The following is a 15,999-nucleotide window of genomic DNA, read 5'->3' as shown; positions in this document are numbered from 1 at the left end:
GAGAATATGCGCAATCAAGGAATATGTGGTCAGCACCAATATCAAAAACAAGAGAGACTAAGTCTGAAAAAGTGGCTTAATTTAATAGTCTGGCATATGTTTCAGAAATTCTTCTTTTATCCAAAGTATATTGCGAACAAATGCAAAGAACCATTTGGCAGTCATTTATAATCTGATCTTAGTCTTAATATCATGCTTTCATATTGTTATTACACCAATCCATAATAAATAGGAAAAAATAGAGTGAACTCCTTGTTCATTCACAGCCTAAAAAGTACATCCAACGTAAATACTAAAATAGTGTTGCATATAGCAAAGCGTTACAAAATGAACAAATGTGGGGCACCTCCAGATGGGCCAAACATGTCAGTGGTTGTTGAAGGTTTTTATGGCTAGAATCACTGGGTTGTTGTAGGTTTTTCGGGCTATATGGCCATGTTCTAGAAGCATTCTCTCCTGACGTTTCACCTGCATCTATGGCAAGCATCCTCAGAGGTTGCTTATTTGTTTATTTATTATTTACTGTATTTGCTTGCCATAGATGCAGGTGAAATGTCAGGAGAGAATGCTTCTAGAACATGGCCATATAGCCCGAAAAACCTACAATAACCCATGTCAGTGGTTGCTGGGAACTACAGTATTTCTTGCAGTAGTTTAGGGGTTTGTTTTTAACAATATCCAAATGTTTGTCTTCTCCTGAATTTGGTTGTGTGCTTTTAATTTCCAACTTATGGCAACCCTATCATAGGGGTTTGTGGCAAGATTTGTTCAAAAGGAGGTTTCCTTTGCCTTGAAACTGAAAGTGTTTGGGGATGTGATGTGCAAATCAGCAAAAAAGCATGCCCACCCCCCCCCCACCCCTCTCAGTCCATTTACCAAGAAATTCCTGAAATCGGGAGAGGTAAGATTAAGTCCATTGGCATCAATGGGAAAACTTAGAAGTTCGTTTTTTTTGTCATTTTTAGGCCTATCAGTATGAAACTTGCCTCAGTTGTAGCCAACATTTACACCTGCAAGCCTGCCAAGTTTCATAATGTTTCACCAGTCCACTGATTTTTGGGAATTTTTTAAATTTTTTACCGTAATATTTTTTTTCAATCACAAGAAGAAATGTGAGAAAAAGAGGGAGAGAAAAACCTCAATTCCCATCATGTCCCAGGAGGGAGCGCAGAGGCTCCTTCAATGCCTGCACCATGCAAAGTGCTGTTGGGAAAGTTCCCAGTGGGGCCCTCTCCATAGAAAGCCTTTCCCGGCGGGCGGGGGGGGGGCGGGGAGCTTCAAGAAGGGATGGAGGAGGCTGCTGGGTAAGAAAAAATATAAGATGCCCACAACCACCAGGTGCCTACTCTTGTCTGATTTGCAATGCTGCCCAAACCTCCAGTAGAATGCCGTTCAGCCCCATCACCCCCATTAGCCAAAAGATCCAGTTGTCATGATCCTTCATCTGAGCCTTCATCTGGGTCCTACTCAGTTCATTTTTGGTGATCTGGCTACCAGATTGCTGAATTTCCTCAAATCGGGAATTGCCAAATGGAATCGTGCACACTCCTAAAAGTGTGTGACTTGCCTAGCATCCTCCAATGTTTAAACTGCAACACCGCTATGGCTCTTGCTACAAGCTGTTAGTCTGTAGTACAAACTGTGTAACACTGATGATTTTCAGGGACCGGCAGTTCTCAGAATCTCAGTGATGTTGCAAACATTAATAGGAGCATAGTGTCTAGATCTAGGGAAGTAATGCTACCCCTCTATTCTGCTTTGGTTAGACCACATCTGGAATATTGTGTCCAATTCTGGGCACCACAATTCAAGAGAGATATTGACAAGCTGGAATGTGTCCAGAGGAGGGCGGCTAAAATGATCAAGGGTCTGGAGAACAAGCCCTATGAGGAGCGGCTTAAGGAGCTGGGCATGTTTAGCCTGAAGAAGAGAAGGCTGAGAGGAGATATGATAGCCACGTATAAATATTTGAAAGGAAGCCACAGGGAGGAGGGAGCAAGCTTGTTTTCTGCTGCCCTGGAGACTAGGATATAGAACAGTGGCTTCAAACTACAAGAAAGAAGATTCTATCTGAACATGAGGAAGAACTTCCTAACTGTGAGAGCCATTCAGCAGTGGAACTCTCTGCCCCGGAGTGTGGTGGAGGCTCCTTCTTTGGAAGCTTTTAAATAGAGGCTGGATGGCCATCTGTCAGGGGTGATTTGAATGCAATATTCCTGCTTCTTGGCAAGGGGTTGGACTAGATGGCCCATGAGGTCTCTTCCAACTCTTTGATTCTATGATTCTATGACTGTGGAGATCATGGGAGTTGTAGTCCAAAGAAGTAAAATGTCCAAGCTGTAAAACAATTGACAGTTATGACATGTAAAGATCTAACTAAAACTAGTTACAAAAAGAAGTGATACTACCCTTTGTTGGATTACTACTCATGGTGACTTTTAATTATAGTTGGCCCCCTGCATCCATAGATTCAACCAACCGTGGCTCAAAAATATTAGGGGAAAACCCCTGTACTCATTTTAGTTGTTTGGCATTTTATAGAAGGGATGGCGTTTTACAACACTATTGTACATAACCAGACTGAAACATTCACATATTTTAACAATCACTGGTGGTGGTGGGGAGGGGGGGGGTGTCCTGGAACCAAACCACAACAGATACCAAGGGCTAATTATATGTTACAAATACTATGTAACTTGGTTATGACTTAATTATTTCAAAAAGGAATTAATTCCAGACTCTTATGATATTTCTCTCAGTGGTAGCCATGCTGTGCATAACATCTGTGAATGACATTTTTACAGGATTAAATGGTATTGGAGCTTGCCAAAGTCATGACCCCACCTGCTCACTAAAGGTAAGTCTCCTCCTCTGAATCTTTCATTTATGATTTTGTGCCCAAAGTCCTATTATAGACATAATAATGTTTGTCAAGTAGTTAGTGATGTTTAAATGTCTGGCTGATGCTTGATGACATTTATAATGTCTCTCATGAGCTTCAGAAAGCTTGACTCCTTTGCCAAGTGCTTGACAGCATTCATAACATCCGCCATACATCTCACATAATGTTTAATAATGCCTGCTAAATGCTTCATGATGTTAATGATGTATCCGCCAAGTGCATTGCGTGGGGTGCCAAGTCCTTGACCACATCTATAACATCTGACTTGTGGCTTGCGGCATGTAAAAGGACCAATCTGAAGTGTGATGTAATTTCACCCCACTGAGCCTCTCAGTGATAGATGAACTTGGCCCATGAGCTCTGTGTTTTCCAGTGAGGCTGACACCAGATGGAAGTCACCTCAACATAATTTATTCACTTTTTCAGTTAATTCTGCCAGTTTTACAAATAATCCCACAGATTAGTAGTTCTTGAGATAAACCCAGTGAGTTATATGGTGAATGGACAAAGTGTGGTATAATGGTCAGGGGACTGCCAGTTACAACCCCCCCAGACTTATCTACCTCACAGGATTATTGTGATAAATTGGGGATAATAATAATAATAATAATAATAATAATAATAATAATAATAATAATAATAATTTAAATGATAAGGATTTAAATGAGGATTTAAAGATCGAACTGCAAATACTCTGGCACAAACCAGTCAAGGTGGTCCCAGTGGTGATCGGCACACTGGGTGCAGTGCTTAAAGGCCTTGGCCTGCACTTAAACACAATCCGCACGGACAAAATTACCATCTGCCAGTTGCAGAAGGCCACCTTACTGGGATCTGCACACATTATTCGCCGATACATCACACAGTCCTAGATACTTGGGAAGTGTCCGACGTGTGATCCAATTCAACAGCCAGCGGAGTATCTGCTGTGGACTCATCTTGTTGTGTTTCTAATAATAATAATAATAATAATAATAATAATAATAATATAAACTTTATTTATACCCCACCACCATCTCCCCATAGGGGACTTGGGGCGGCTAACATGAGGCCAAGCCCAAGATACCATAAAGCAAAATAAAATATAGAATGCAGATAACAAAAAATTACATCAAAATAAAATACGTACAGTAGCAAAATAAAATAAATAAAACAAATTAACACAATATAAAATCAAACATAAAATAAATAAAACAAATTAACACAATATAAAATCAAACAGAATGGGCAGGCCAAATTAACACAATATAAAATCAAACAGAATGGGCAGGCCAAATTGACAAGGTAAAATGATAAAACCCTGGGTGATGTAAGAAAGAATGTAAGAAAGAAAATATGCAATTGAGGGTAGTCCAAAAAGAATAAACAGTGGGGTAGGCTTTCAGTTTAGGATGTGGGGGAAAGAGACATGTAGGCTGCCTTGAGGTCACCAGAGGAAGGCAGGATAGAAATGCGACAAATTATTATTATATTGTTTAGAAACAAGATTGAAAGCTGATTTGTGTCCATAGTAGGCATGGTTAGGTTCGGTCAGAATCTTCTTAATTCGGAATAAATTCGCAAAGATTTGCTTTTTGAAGTGATTTCAAAATTTTTAAGGAACCCAGAAGTCCCTTTGCCCTTCCGAAGCCCAAAGCTTTTTCCGCTATTTCTGTTACGAAGCAGTAAGTGAGTCCGAAACGATTCAGCTTTTCACCACTTCTGGTCCCTGGCCTCGGGTCAAGCCAGATAAACCATTTTAAACCAGAGTGGATGAATTTCCTCCCTTTCCTCCTCCCCCATCTGTCTCAAGCCAGAGAAGCCTTTTTAAACCAGAGAAGGATGAATGTCCTCCCTTTCCTCCCCCCCTCCTTCTGTCTCAAGCCTGGGAAGCCGTTTTAAACCAGAGTGGATGAATTTCCTCCCTTTCCTCTCCCCGCTTCTGTCTCAAGCCTCTCTGCTCAGTTCATCTGTTCAATTTGCTTTACCCCCTCACCTCACTTTAGGTTTATTTTGTATTTGGGATCTCGTGCCTTCAGAATATTTTGGCCTATGTCATTATACAAAACTTTATAAACCCAAGGAAAAAGAACAGATCATGATTATTATTATGAAGAAGAAGTTTATTGACACCCCTTTCCCACAAAATCAGGAGTGAAGGAGATTTGCAAATTAAAATTCAATGTAGTTAAAGCATACAAAAGACCAACATTAAAATTGAACTAAACTATCCACAACATCACGCACCTCATAGGCCTCTGAAATCTGGGTCACTTTTCTACCATCCATGCATTTTCTTATTTATTATATCCAAATTTTAGAAGATTGCTCCCTCATTCAACACAAAATTGAAATGGCAGAGGTCTATGTCATATGGAAGCATTTACATAAAAATTGCAAAAAGAAATGGGAGAAGGTCCACATCTCAAGCTGACTCTACATAGGGTGCCATGGAATGCTTCGTGCATGGATCCAAACCCGTCAAAGGGTCCACAATTTATGAATTGAACCCATTCCAAGAGATACCCTAAGGAATGCAAAGGACACAAAGCTATCCTTCACTTGGTTTTATTTCTTACCATTATTTATGATCATCTTCCATCACTCTGCTACACTTCTTCTCATGTTCATTGGCACAACATTTTACTGTTTCCTTTGTGCCTGTAAAACAATTCAGCAAGAAAAAAACTTGTGTGGGATTAACTCTTTTCATAGTGGGAGCTTTTCAAAATATATATTGCTACAGATTATCCAATTAAAGAAATGATTTGCAGCAATTCCACACATTCACTGCCAAACCGTCTCTCTCTGCATTTGACACAGGTGCTTATTTGTATAAGGCTAGAGGCAAGCAATATTTTTCAGAAGGTTGACAGTGTATTGAGAAAGGATTAGCTTCTCATGGGATACAGGCATCCCCCTTGTCTCACTGTTGTCACTGGTCAAGTAGGTCTAACAGGCCTGAGAAATGTGTACAGATTGTGCATTGTTTTTGAAGATTACAGGAAATCAACCAGTAGGTTGTGATATTGGCACACTGTGCAATTATAGCTCGATATTCCACTTGAACTGCCATGTTTGTATTTTATGTAATCCTGAGATTTGTCACCTGGGAAGGCACTTGAATTCTTAGTACCCTCTTTAAACGACCAACCCCAGGACTCCATAGGATGTAGCCATGAGAGATGAATTGGAATCGGAGCAGTATAATTACATCGTGTGAATGGGTCCATTGTCCTCCACTCTATGGGAGGATTTGTTTTTGAGAGGTGTGGCATTTTCAGAAGCTTTTCTTTAAAAAAAAACACATGAAGAAGCTAAAGCGATTGCAGAAGTATGGCCCTGCAGGAACCCAATGTAAGGACCATTGGCACCACAATAACTTATAACATCTGTTTACCAACTTCCTGCTCACCGTCTTCCCTACACATCAAGCCAACCTTGAGTTTGCAACCAGAACAAAGTTGAACATGCAGGGTTTTTTTTTAATTGAGATCCATATGGAGTCAATAAAATAATATTGGTGGCTCACTCTCTTAGAGCACTGCCCCCATACTCCTGAATTATGACAGTGGCCATAACAATGTTTATGAATTTGTTTGTCTGCTAATTTATGCTGTGATATGGAGACATGGTGGAAGGGGGGAGCTTTGATTTCAGTTTTCTCTAAGGATCTTTTCACTTACTCGGTGCATTGCTCAACTAAAAGAGGGAGGGAGAAATAAAAATTCAACCCAAAGATATCATGGAGAACAATCACATCATGCTGTTATATCACCATAGTGATATATAAGTCCTGCTTTTGCCTTAGCTTTATCATATGATGTTGTTGCTCTCCAGCCATTGTTACATTACTAAATAGTTGAAAATGTTTTTCTCCCGCTGGAAATAATCCCGTTATTTTGCCACAACAATTCAGTAATCAGTTCAGGAGTGGCTATCTCATAATGCTTTCTTCCATGGATGAGCTATTAGTAGACACAGTGTGGTTATGGCCATGTTATTCCTCCCTCAAGGGTTCTCTGCTCCCTCAAAGCAGTTGCTCTACTCCGAACTTAAGAACGGAAAACGGAACGTTGGTGGACAGGAAAAGAAATTTAAAGATGGGCTCAAAGCCAACCTTAAAAACTCTGGCATAGACACTGAGAACTGGGAAGCCCTGGCCCTTGAGCGCTCCAGCTGGAGGACAGCTGTGACCAGCAGTGCTGCAGAATTTGAGGAGGCACGAGTGGAGGGTGAAAGAGAGAAACGTGCCAGGAGGAAGGCGCGTCAAGCCAACCCCGACCGGGACCGCCTTCCACCTGGAAACCAATGCCCTCACTGCGGAAGAAGATGCAGAGCAAGAATAGGGCTCCACAGCCACATACGGACCCACAAGGAAATCCATAATGGAAGACCATCTTACTCGTCCAACGAGGGATCGCCTAAGTAAGTAAGTAAAGGTTATGGCCATGTTATTCCTCCCTCAAGGGTTCCCAGGGAAATCTCTGGCAAAGAAGCCCCAGACAACTTCTGGTCCTTGGGGAGACAAGATCACTTTGTTTGTGTGTTCAAATCACTTTTCACCCAATCTTCTGAATTTGCCTTTTTGTTTGTTTGTTTGTTTGTTTGTTTGTTGTGATATTGTCATAATGACACATCCTACTGTCATGACAGTGCAAATCATGCTTCCAAAGATCAAATATGGCAAGGGCATGACAGAAATTATCAACAATCAGTTACACTTATGAGACTGCCTGGAGCAGATTTCAACTATCTTTCAAGGTCTGTAAGTGATGTAATCTTTCTTTGGATGAAAAGCAGTGCCCACTGAAGTGTGTGCCATTTGGTTAAACCCCATTCTGTTTTCAGTATTGGGATTTTGGTGGACCTCCAGATCCATTTTTCAGGAGCCTCCCAAATTCAGTTGAAGAAAATCAATTTTTTGTGTGAAGGGCACCATTGGTAGTAGTTTGTATGTAGAAAGCAAACTGCTTATTTACTGCTATTTGAGTCAAAAAGCAAGCCAATCCATGCAAAGCTGTGAGCAGCACTGAGAATTTAGATCACTGATCTGTCTCTCTCAGAAACCTGCTCGCAACAGAAAAATGGAAGCCCAGCTTGGCTAAAAGACACATCCTGACTTTCTTCTGTTCTGATTGGATCAATGGGCAGGGCTCATAGGGAAACCCCGTGCGGGCACACAGCAGCCTCTCCATGCTCCACGTGCAACTGAAATAAACAGAAAGCAGCCATGTGGTCTGTTGTGGCTGGAAAAAAATGGCGGCAGAGCCTGTGCCATTACAGGTAGCCAAAAGGGCTGAACCAGCCAACCAGCCAGAGCCCATTTGTAAAAATGAAAATGTGCACAACGCTAGTGCCCACCTAGAAATTTGTTTCAGAATTAAACAGGGGATGGGAATACAACATTGCAGGTAGTTTCAAGAATCATCAGAAAATAGTTTGGGGTCACAGTAATGCCATTTGATTTGTTTAAAACTTCCAAGAACTGCAGTAATACCTAAATACCACAACTTCTCAACATATTTGTTATTATGGAGAAGCATGTGACCTGAAATACTGTATCCAGTTCTGAGCACCACAAATCAAGAAGGATATCGACAAGGTGGAACATGTCCAGAGAAGGACAACCAAAATGATCAAAGGTTTGAGAGTCAAGGAGCAATTTAAGGAGTTGATTATGTTCAGCTTGGAGAAGAGAAGGCCGAGAAGGGACATGATTGCCATGTTTAAATATTTAAGAGGATTTAAGAGGGTGTCACACTGAAGCTGGAGCAAACTTGTTTTTCTGCTGCTCTGGAGACTAGGACACAGAGAAATGGATTCAAACTTCTGGAAAAAAGATTCCACCTACACATTAGGAAGAACTTGAGCTGTTCAACAGTGAAATATGTTGCCTTGGAGTGTGGTGGAGTCTCCTGAGTGTTGACTGCCTCCAAAACTAGGACATTCTGAAGAGTTCAGGTAACTCTCCAAGTAAAACTCTCTTTCTGGTGTGCTCCTTTACCAGAGAGGCCCATCCAAGAATGCTCGTCAGCCGAACATACTGTGACTTCTTTATTCCATGCTAATAATATGATCCAGGCCTATGGACAGAGTGACATAACTTCTGAGTCAAGAGTATCTGTGGTAGGAAAAATCATAAAGGTGACCCTTTAAGCACTTCACCATTTTTCCTAAAGACTTGGTGTCTGCATCTTATAAACATGGGCATCTGCTGTTGCCAGTTTGGGGGCTGAGGATCATGACGGGATGACACAATGGCTTAATGACTGAGGTTATTTACATTAAATCTCCAAACACTTTTTCAAGGCCCAAATGGGAGTGATGTAATATAATACCTATTAAACCATTCTCAAGGGTAGAAAAACTAATGCTGACCTCCAGGCCAAAAGTTTCATTTTTATCTTTCTTAAACACTGAGAGAGAAGAACTCTACTTCTTAATCAGATAGTCCTATGATACCAAAAGGAGTTGAAAACTTTTAATTAAAGAAGAATCCCTTAAAATCCCAGCAGTGGGATCAGGGCTTGATACAGCTAAATCTTTCCAGGCATATGTCAGCCAGCTTGAAAAATGAGCTCCAGAGTAGGATCATTTTAAAAGTTACTACTCAGCACGTCACAGAAAATGGTAGAAGAACAGAGAAAGCGATGGATTTCTGAAAATACAAGACAGAACGCAGCAAATAGACTGAATGATCACACCCGTTTATTTGTTGCAGAGACCTAATGCTTGGAAAATGAGACTAAATGAATTTTAAAAAGGGAATCAAGTGTCTTCATGGAACGTGAATTATTAGATGCTTCAAATGGAACACTGATTCAAATAATTTATTTTATTTTCCAATGTGGCATAAGTATATTTAAAATATATCACTGCCATTCCTGATTTGAAGATAGTAATATGTAGCAAGTAACACCAGTTTTGGATTTTCCCACACTATCTCCATGTTCAGGCTTTAACTCTTAAGATTTTGAGAACCACTAATACGTGAAATAATTCTTTTTCCTTTGTGTATCTAACGTTACACCGTTAAGCTGAATTTCTGGCATCACAGAGGGATTGGTTGGTACCTGCTGAGAGAGCAGTTTAGTTTTCTCAATGTTCAGTGAGAAACCAAACTTTCCAAATGCTTCTATAAAGGTGTTTAAAGTGGCTTGTAGGTCTTCTTCTGAATGAGCACAAATTACATTATCATCAGCATATTGGAGTTCTTTAACAGATGTTGTGACCTTGGTTTTGGCTTTCAACTGCTGAGATTGAATAGTTTTCCATCTGTCCGATATAGGTGATTTCTACACCAGTGGGAAGCTTCCCACCAACAAGGTTCAGAATCATAGTGATGAAGATGGAAAATAAAATTGGGGCAATAACACATCCCTGTTTAACACCTGATTCCACCTTAAATGGGTCACTTTGGGAGCCATTGCTGTCCAAGGCTGTTGCGGTCATTTGATAATGGAGGAGCAGCAGGATGTTCAAAAATATATCAGGGCATCTGATTTTTAAGAGAAAGGTCCAGAGAACATTGTGATTCACTGTGTCGAATGTCTTTGCAAGTTCTATGAATGCCATGTACAAAGGTTGAATTTGTTCCCTGAATTTTTCTTGGAATTGTCATGAAGTGAAGATCATATCCACTGTTCCTCTGGAGGAGATTCAGAGAAGGAATCAGAGAGGATGTCCTCTGAGATAGGTAGAAGGTGGTTTGCAAGAATTCTTGCAAGGATTTACCAAGCAGAGTTTAAAAGGAAGATACCTCAAGAGTTTCCACGGTATGTTATATCCCCATTTTTGAAAAGGGTGGTGATAATGGCCTCCTTGAAGTCTGCTGGGATCTTCTCCGTCACTCAAACCTTTTCAATGAGCAGGTGGAGTTGTTGTTTCAGCTCAGTCCACCCTCTTTAAAGATTTCAAAAAGGATCCCATCAGGTCCATTGGCTTTAACTATAGGTCAGGGGTCCACAAACATTTTAAACAGAGGGCCAGGTCACAGTTCCTCAAACTGTTGGAGGGCCGGATTATAATTTGAAAAAATGAATGAATTCCTATTTACACTGCACATATCTTATTTGTAGTGCAAAAACACTTAAAAATACAATAATTAGAATGAAGAAGAAATTTAACAAATATAAACGCATTAGTATTTCAACGGGAAGTGTGGGCCTGCTTTCGGCTGATGAGATAAGATTGTTGTTGTTGTTGTTGTTGTTGTTGTTGTGTGTTTTCAAGTTGCTTCAGACTTAGGCTGACCCTAAGCGAAGGCCAAGTAAATGAACTTGGAGGGCTGTATCCGGCCGCGGGCCTTAGTTTGAGGAACCCTGCTATAGGTCAACAGACAACATGAAGACACAAACAAATCCTGACATATGAAGATGTAACCAAAAGTTACACTTGCATGTCAGATTTCTGAACTATTTTGGGATTTTGTGGCAGCAAGAATTCACTACTTGTGAAACAACCAAGACATGTTCAGGACTTAATTCCCTCCTGTAGGAGGCCTCTTCCATAACTATTTAGTAGCTGTTGGAAATGAAGGAGCTTCAGAGAAGTCTCTGGGTGTATCTCTACAGCCAGACACAAAACAAAGACATCCTGTAAGATCATCTAGAAGTCCTCCAGAGGTCACACATAATGACATTACCATTAACAGCCAGCTATAAATAGTCAGGTGCTTCTCCAAAGCCCCCCTCTCCATCAGTCACTAAACCACCCTGTTTGGATGATACAAGAGAAAGGGGAGACCTGCAGCAATTGAGAGGGAAGATAGACCATATTTTCATTTGCCTAAAACCTTACAAAATGTCTACCAATGCAAGATTCTGGTTGTAAGCATTCATAAACTTAAAAAACTGCAGTCTTTCATCAGTGCCACCCTTCCACTAGTAGAGAAGATTCATCTTCTGATGACTCTTCTGATGAAAGATTTAAGGGAGATCTCTAGATACCTAGGGAAGGCCTGTTAATAGTCTGCTCCCATGAAGGGGAATGTCATGCTTCAAACATTCCTTTTAAAAAGCAAATGGTTCTGTTAACTTTTTAGTCACTACCCTTGCTCACTGCAATGTTTAAGGAGAAGCATGTTGAAGTCCTCATGGAATTACTTGTTATTTTCGTTACTTTTTTCCTATGTTAGATAAGAAGGTAGCCCAAAACCTAGAACAATTATATTCAATATGTCTATAATATGCTGATGAATGCAAGGAAAATTTCACTCATTTACACAAACATACACATTCGTTTATACTCTGGGACTGTGCTGTCACACGCTGGGCCTGTAGCAATTGTCTATTAACAGGATGTGATCTTTATGTGCCCAGCAGGACGTCGGGGTGCCTCGGCTGAGAGGCCCTATGAATTTCCCTATACAAAGTCTTTAGAAGCTTGGAAAGTTTAACGAAGTTCTTTATTGGTGCAACAAATCAGTCAAATTCTTCTTAGATCTTCAACAAATCAACCAAATATTTCTTAACTTGTCCACAATGGACAGGCAACTGGCTTCATGAACTGTTTCTTTCTTCTATGAGAGAAATCCTTTTGACCCCTCCCTGGGCAATCTGTCTTTTAGGCTTAGCTGACGTGGGGTCCTACTCTCAGTTCCAATTTGTTTTATGGGTACCCGAGTAGATCTTACTGGCTAAAACTGAAGATTTTCCAGCTGGAGTCCTTTGGATTTTTTTTCCACAAATGCTGTGGATCTGTTTCTTTAACCCCAACAAGGGCTGTGCTGTATTTCTTAGTAAAGCTGTGAGAATTGTCTTCCCCAGCCAAGCTTGTAAGAAACGAAGCTTTTCTACAGGAGGGAAGAACTCACACGTTCTGTAGTTGGGCTTCAAACTGTAAGATTGAACAAACTGTCTCCTTTTCCCTCCTGAACCTGGGGGAAAGGGCGGTTCCAAAAACCCCAACAATGATAGGCAGGCTGCCAGCCTATGAATGTAGCCTGGGGAAAGCTGCTTAACTGCAAAATGCCTGGCTAACAGAAACACGTGCAAACTAACCATGCATAGAAAAAGAAAATTTAGCTTCTGGCACAGCTGTGCCAGCACAGGGACAGAAATATCTGACCCACAGGGGATTGAAAATCAAGCTGGAATATGTATATCTAAAGGGTGTATCACTGACTCCAGAGTCTCAAATTATGTTCAACTAGTACCACTCCTTGAAGAAACCATGAAGGACAATCTCTCCTGAATCCCTCAGCTCAGCTGCTATAACTAGTAGCATCATTTATGAGCCAAGCTGTGTCACCCAGCCTCACACAATAAGTTGTGATGGACACACTTGCTGGAAAACTATCGGCAAAGCTTTCAACTGCATTCAACATGTCTGTCTTTATGCGCGATGCATCTTTACATAAACAACAAAGTCATGGAATAGTGGAGTGACGGATTGTAAATTTAACACTAATCCTCAACTATGAAAAACACCATCATGGCATCTATTTGAAACCAACTGAACATCTGGAGATCAAGTTGTAAGAGAAGCTGTCAAAGCGGTGTCATTTCACAAGGAACAGCTAGGACGTTTGCCAGAGTTTTTCTTTCCCATTTTCCCCTTTCTGTGTGTGCGTGCGAGGGGGGCATTAAGAAGTATTACTGGTTTTGGCCTCTTCCAAGGGCAAAAAAGTCACTCCCACCTGTCAGCTCCCATTAACAGGCATGCAACCTTTCTTTTCCCCATCCCTGAGCTATGTGTTGTAGCTGGGTTTCAGGGGAACCCTTGAAATGGTGAGTAATTTGGGAATACTAATCGAAAGCTCACATCTGCCAGCAATTATATTAATTCACCACAGCACAGAGAAATTTTGCTAGCTTGTATAAAATAGCAAATGCAACATGGCATGGGGATTTCAAACATACAGATGAGCCTGCCGCTGCTTCATTTGCACATTGTACTCAGTCAACAATATTGTGATTTGGTAACACACTGGGTTAGGGAAAAGTTCTTCAATTCATAGGATCCTCAAGCTATTTTAATATGGCACATATTGGCTTGGAGGGGAAAGGAGATGTAGCCCCAAAAAGAAATTTCCACCTGCTCTGGGTTAACCAACATTCTCAAATTCTGGGTTAACACCATTGGATTTTACAAAGATTCCACAAGACATTCAGAGAGGCTGTGACTCATGATAGAGGGTATATTTGGCATGCAAAAGATCCCAATTTCAAGCCTGGCAACAAGAAAGTTCCTATGTGGCCAAATGGGATTGCTTGAAGAGCTCTTGTAAGACAAGAGGGCAGTACTGGCCTAATGGACTACTGGTAGATGGCAGCTGCCTCCCTCTCCCTCTCTTTGTATACAAATATACATATGTATTTTATTTAATGTAAATCAACCCCAATGCCTAGGCAACAAAGCAAAAAGCAGCAATCACAGATTCTTTCACATATTGAACTCAGAACTGTATGGGAACCAGAACTAGGATTTTCTATTGCATTCTTAAGCATAAATGAGTCTAACCCCACATGGCAATCTGTTACTGGGAACAGGTCTGCAATGCAGCTGATTTCTAAGCTGGTTCTAATATCAGATCAAATATGTGTGTACATGCAATGTGGGTGATAATGTTATGGAGTATGCTGATGCTGTGTCCCCATCTGTGTGAGTTCATTGATAATAATAATAATATAATAACTTTATTTTTATACCCCGCCAACCATCTCCCCAAGGGACCCAGAGCGGGTTACAAGGGACAAGCCTAAACAACAATTAAAATACACAATCAAAACACTTACCAATTAAAAACATCAGATAAAACAATACAACACAGTTATACAAAACATAAGAGCAATATGGCTGAAAAGAAAGAACATAGCTGAGATACAAATTCAATGAGTGTGATACATTTTACAGGAGCGCAATAAAAGTGTGACAAACCAGTAAATTGGGTGGGAAATACTGTCATAAAACATGACAGTTGAGGTGGACCATATGAGGGCCAGAATAAAGTGCTACACTCAATAGAGACAAGAAAAATTTCTGGTGAGCTGCACACCAGAACATCCAGGTTTTTAGTTGACTCTGGAAAGAGGACAAGCTGGGAGCCTGTCTGATCTCCCTAGGGAGGGAGTTCCAGAGACGAGGGGCCACTACCGAGAAGGCTCTCACCCTCATCCTCACCATCCGTGCTTGAGATGGTGGGGAGGGGGAGAGCAGTGCCTTCCCAGATGATCTCAAGGTACGCAGCGGTTCATAGGGGAAGAGGCGATCGCGAAGATAAGCAGGTCTTTATTATGTAGATATCTTGTAGGCAGCTAAATCCCATACTTGGTGATATTGGCCGTGTTTTGAAGCATTCTACAGGTTGTGAGGCAGTTTCTGCTATTGCCCTGCTTACTTAGCTTCTCCTTTCAGGCCTAGCATATAGTGGACATGATGGGTATCTACTAGTGTAGTACTTATAATTTCCCACTCTCCCTGTATAATGCAAAGACAAGAGTGCTCTGCAAGTTACTGGACCATCTTCCCTGTTCTATGTGAGGAAAAATAAAGTCTTTTATCCAAGTTTGGATTACATGCCAAATGAATTGGCATAGATTACAGGACAAACAAGAAATTCAGTACATCCATATTGGCGGGCGGGGGTGAAATAAGCAAAACTTTTGCATTTTCCTACACTAAATCAAGAATTTTACTGGTTTCAAAAATGTAAGATACCCACAAATCTCTTTCTTTTGGTCTAAATCCCTATCTGCTTGCTAGGAAAACTACGAAAGTGAATGAAACTTTCAAGAATGTAGCAAATCTTCCCCAGCTCTAGTAATTGCAAGTATCCATAAAAGTTGGAGGTAGGGTCCCATAATTCCTTGGCCAAACCCTCAGTCTCAAGGCCTAGGCCCTCTTTTCCAGTATTCAAAGCAAGAAGGAAGAACCTGAATGTAAGAGCACTGCCTTGAAAAAAGCACTCAGTTAAGGTGTCATATCTTCCAAATGTCCCAATTTGACAGGGACAGAAGAAAGTATAGGGTGAAATCTTGGCCTTCCTAGTAAGGTAAAGGTAAAGGTTTTCCCCGACATAATCTAGTCATGTCTGACTCTGGGGTGTGGTGCTCCTCTCCATTTCTAAGCTAAAAAGGTGGCATTGTCCGTAGACACCTCCAAGGTCATGTGGC

This window comes from Anolis sagrei, chromosome 1 (assembly GCF_037176765.1).
Source record: "Anolis sagrei isolate rAnoSag1 chromosome 1, rAnoSag1.mat, whole genome shotgun sequence".
NCBI lineage: Eukaryota > Metazoa > Chordata > Lepidosauria > Squamata > Dactyloidae > Anolis > Anolis sagrei.
This window is presented reverse-complemented; position numbering follows the sequence as displayed.